Source organism: Lathyrus oleraceus, chromosome 7 (assembly GCF_024323335.1).
Source record: "Lathyrus oleraceus cultivar Zhongwan6 chromosome 7, CAAS_Psat_ZW6_1.0, whole genome shotgun sequence".
Taxonomy (NCBI): domain Eukaryota; kingdom Viridiplantae; phylum Streptophyta; class Magnoliopsida; order Fabales; family Fabaceae; genus Lathyrus; species Lathyrus oleraceus.
The window spans coordinates 516,434,865-516,439,695 of record NC_066585.1 but is presented as its reverse complement, the minus strand read 5'-3'; the positions used below and the strand labels follow the sequence as shown (position 1 = coordinate 516,439,695).

The following is a 4,831-nucleotide window of genomic DNA, read 5'->3' as shown; positions in this document are numbered from 1 at the left end:
TTGCCTAAGTTCTTCTAATTTATGAATGTCTAGGGTACGTTTTTCTCCAGCGGCTAGGTAGTCTAAATTCAAAGTTTTAATGGCCCAATAGGCTTTATGCTCTAACTCGAATGGTAAGTGACAAGATTTTCCATAGACTAGTTGGTAAGGAGTAGTTCCTATAGGGGTTTTGAAAGCGGTTCTATAGGCCCATAATGCTTCTTGAAGCTTCTGAGACCAGTCTCTCATAGAAATAGAAACAGTTTTCTCTAGGATTTGTTTTATCTCCCTATTAGATACTTCTACTTGGCCACTAGTCTGTGGGTGGTATGGTGTTGCTACTCTATGCTTAACTCCGTATTTTCTTAAAAGTTTGTCCAATATTCTCGATATAAAGTGTGATCCTCCATCGCTTATGACTAAACGTGGTGTTCCAAATCTAGGGAATATATAGTTTTTAAATAGTTTGATTACTACCCTAGTGTCGTTTGTGGGTGCAGCTATAGCTTCAATCCACTTAGACACATAGTCTACAGCTACTAAGATATACCTGTTTCCTAAGGATGGTGGAAAAGGTCCCATGAAATCTATACCCCATACGTCGAAGAGTTCTACTTCCTGAATGTTTCTTAAGGGTATTTCATCATATCTTGAAATGTTTCCAGTGCGTTGACATCTATCACATTTGACAATGTAAGCATAGACATCACGCCATGTGGTAGGCCAGAATAGACCAGCTTGAAGAATCTTGGCGTATGTCTTAGAGGTGCTCGCATGTCCATCATAAGGTGCAGAATGACAATGCTCGATAATACTATTTACCTCTTCTTCTGGAATGCAACAGCGAAAAATGCCATATTTACCCCTTTTGAAAAGGAGCGGTTCATCCCAATAGAAGTTTCTCACATCGTGGAAGAATTTCTTCTTGCGGTGGTAGTCAAGATCAGGGGGTACTATATCAGTAGCTAGATAATTAACGAAATCTGCATACCAGGGTACGTTACTTATTGCTAAGGAATTTTGGGGGTGCTCATAAGGATCTAGGTTATTATCTTCAATGGTTTCTACTTTAGCTATCAGTCTATCATAGGCGAAATCATCATTTATGGGTACTAGTTCAGGTTTTAGATGTTCTAGCCTAGAAAGGTGATCGGCTACTACATTTTCAGTGTCTTTTTTATCTCTTATATCTAAATCAAACTCTTGTAGTAATAGAATCCATCGGAGTAACCTGGGCTTGGCATCTTTTTTACTTAATAGGTAACGAATGGCAGCATGATCGGTGTAAACAATAATTTTTGCTCCTACTAGATAAGATCTAAATTTGTCTATAGCGAAAACTATAGCGAGTAATTCTTTTTCAGTTGTTGCATAGTTAAGTTGGGCAGCATCTAGGGTTCTACTGGCATAATAAATGGCATGTAATTTTTTATCTTTCCTTTGTCCTAGAACGGCTCCAACTGCATAATCACTAGCATCGCACATTATCTCAAACGGTTCCGACCAATCGGGCGGTTTCATAATGGGTGCTGAGATTAGTGCTTGCTTTAAAAGATTAAATGCGTCATTACATTTTTCATCAAAAATAAATTCAGCATCTTTCATTAAAAGTCCAGTTAAAGGTTTTGTGATCTTGGAGATGTCCTTAATAAAACGCCGGTAGAATCCAGCGTGTCCAAGAAAGCTTCGGACTTCTCTGATGGTTTTTGGGGGTTTTAGGTTTTCTATAACTTCTATTTTAGCTTTATCTACCTTTATACCTTTTTCGGAAACTATATGTCCTAAAACTATTCCTTCGGTCACCATGAAATGACATTTTTCCCAATTTAGCACGAGGTTCACCTCCACGCATCTCTCCAGGATTTTATCAAGGTTAGCAAGACAATTGTGGAAATCGAATCCGCAAACCGAGAAATCATCCATAAACACTTCCATGATACCATCTAGGTAATCTGCAAAGATTGACATCATGCAGCGTTGGAAAGTGGCTGGAGCGTTACAGAGGCCGAAAGGCATTCGTCTGTAGGCAAAAGTTCCATAAGGGCATGTAAAGGTAGTTTTTTCTTGATCTTCAGGGTGAATAGGTATTTGGAAGAATCCATAGTATCCATCTAGATAACAGAAGTAAGAGTGTCTCGCTAGACGCTCCAACATCACGTCAATAAATGGTAAAGGGAAATGGTCCTTCCTAGTTGCTTTATTTAATTTTCTATAATCTATACACATCCGCCATCCTCCTTCTAAACGTTTTGCTACATGTTCGCCTTTATCGTTTTGCACGACTGTGATGCCTCACTTTTTAGGTACTACATGCACAGGGCTCACCCACTTACTATCCGAGATCTGGTAGATTATACCTGCCTCAAGTAACTTAAGAACTTCCTTCTTAACAACATCACTCATTATAGGGTTTATCCTTCTCTGATGTTCCCTAGAGGGTTTTGAATCTTCTTCGAGCGAAATTCGATGCATGCATACGGATGGGCTTATACCTTTCAGGTCAGAGATATTATATCCTAAGGCTGAGGGGTGTCTTTGTAAAACGTCTAAAAGTTGGTTCGTTTCCTCTTGGCTCAAGGTAGCACTAACTATAACTGGACGGTTCATCTTTTCATCGAGGAACTCATATCTCAGGTTCTTAGGCAGTTCCTTAAGTTCTAAGGTTGGTTTCTTAGGGCATGGCATAGGATCTGGAGTAAGGGATAAACATTCGTAAAGGTTATCATCGGTGTAAGGTTCTTTAAAGTCATCATCTTCCTTTATGGGGGTTGATGGTAACTTAAGTGTTTTTATATTTTTTTTTTTGTTCTAATTCTCTAACACATTCATCAATGATATCTAAGGCATAACATGAGTCTCCCATCACAGGTGCCATAAGAAATTTCGAAAGTATAAATTCTATTTTCTCGTCACCTACCTCAAATGTCAACTTTCCTTTCTTGAAATTTATAATGGATCTTGCAGTCGATAAGAATGGTCTACCTAGAAGGATTGGTATATCATTGTCCACTTTGATGTCCATGACAACAAAATCAGTAGGGATAAATAGTTGACCTATCCTAACAGGGACATCTTCTAAAATGCCTATCGGATATTTGACAGATCTATCGGCTAACTGAAGTGACATCTTAGTGGGTTGTAATTCTCCTAAGTTTAATCTCTCACAAACTGCAAGAGGCATTAAGCTCACACTAGCTCCTAAGTCTAGAAAAGCTTTTTCGATGACATGATTACCCAAAAGGCAAGGAATGGAGAAATTTCCAGGATCTTTATCTTTGTTTGCTAATTTTTCCTCGGAAATAGCATTACATTCCAAAGGCTTTGGATCGTCAAGTCTACGTTTGTTGGTAAGGATGTCTTTCAGAAACTTTGCATAAGAAGGTATTTGGGTGATGGCTTCTGTGAAAGGGATTTCTACATGAAGTTTTTCTATAACTTTAATAAATTTTTGATATTGTTTATTGATCTGGGTTTGTTTGAGTCTTTGCGGATATGGTATAGGTGGTTTATATGGCGGGGGCGGTACATAAATTTTATCTTTAGGTTCTTCTCCTTTCTCTCGACCATCCTGGTTTTCAGATTCCTCTGGTTCCTTTACTTCGTCCGGGGGTTTGGTATATTCCTTAGAAGTTTCGGGTTCACTCAATCTTGGGTTTGGTGGCTCATCATAAGCGTTCCCACTTTGTAGGGTAATGGCATTGGCTTGTCCTCTCGGATTTTGTTGAGGTTGTCCAGGGAATTGTCCTCCAGGTGTAGTCTGAGGGGCTTGGTTTAAAGCTACCTGAGAGATCTAGGTTTCAAGCATCTTGGTATGAGTAACTATTTGGTCAACCTTGGTTCCTAACTGAGTAATCAATTCATTAACATGAATGTTTTGGTTCATGAACTCCTTGTTTTGTTGGGTTTGAGCGTTGATAAAATTTTCCATAATTTTCTCAAGGCTCGGCTTTGGTGGTACAGGTTGCATAGGTTGATTTGATCTAGGGGCTTGATAACTAGGTCTCGGAGGTGCATTATTTTGAATAGGGTTATTGTTTTTATAGGAGAAGTTCGGGTGATTCCTCCATCCAGGGTTATAGGTAATTGAATATGGGTTCCCTTGGGTGTAGTTCACTTGCTCGGAGTGGGTTTCGTTCATTAGACTGCATTCTGCGGATTGGTGTCCTTTGGTTCCACATATCTCACAATCCGACGAAACTGCGGCTACAGTATTCGGGTTCGTGTACATATGCTCGACTTTGAGGGCTAATGCGTCCATTTTAGCTTGCATCTTGTCTATAGAGCTTAGTTCATGCACTCCTCCTTGGGCTTCCTTCTTCTCAACTGTCGCTCATTCGACTCCCCATGATTGATGGTTTTGAGCCATATCTTTGATGATGGCACTAGCTTCAGGATAAGGTTTGTTCATCAAAGCACTGCCTACGGCAGCATCGATGGTCATCTTTGTGTTGTAATGAAGTCCATTATAGAAGGTTTGAATGATTAACCAATTTTCTAAACCATGATGTGGGCATGCTCGTAACAACTCTTTATATCTCTCCCAAGCTTCGAACAGCGATTCTCCTTGGTTTTGGGTAAATCTAGTTATATGGTTTCGAAGAACGACGGTCTTACTCGGGGGAAAATATCTAGCAAGAAAAACTCTTCTAAGGTTATCCCAAGTCGTAATGGAATTGGGTGGAAGGGAATCTAACCATGATAGGGCTTTATCTCTGAGGGAAAAAGGAAATAATCTTAAACGTATTGCCTCAGGAGAAGCTCCATTGGTTTTAAAAGTATCTGCTAATTGAAGAAATATTTTTAAATATTGGTTAGGGTTCTCGGTAGCGAGACCCGCGAATTGTCTCTGTTG

The 4,831-nt window shown here is 39.5% G+C and overlaps 1 non-coding gene across 1 annotated transcript; it reads left to right on the top strand.

The window, feature by feature from the left end:
• Positions 1-4,475: 4,475 nt before the first annotated feature.
• LOC127108770 (small nucleolar RNA R71) lies at positions 4,476-4,582 on the top strand. Its single transcript, XR_007796283.1, has one exon. It is a non-coding gene; the product is annotated as a small nucleolar RNA R71 (small nucleolar RNA).
• The last annotated feature ends 249 nt before the right edge of the window (positions 4,583-4,831 follow it).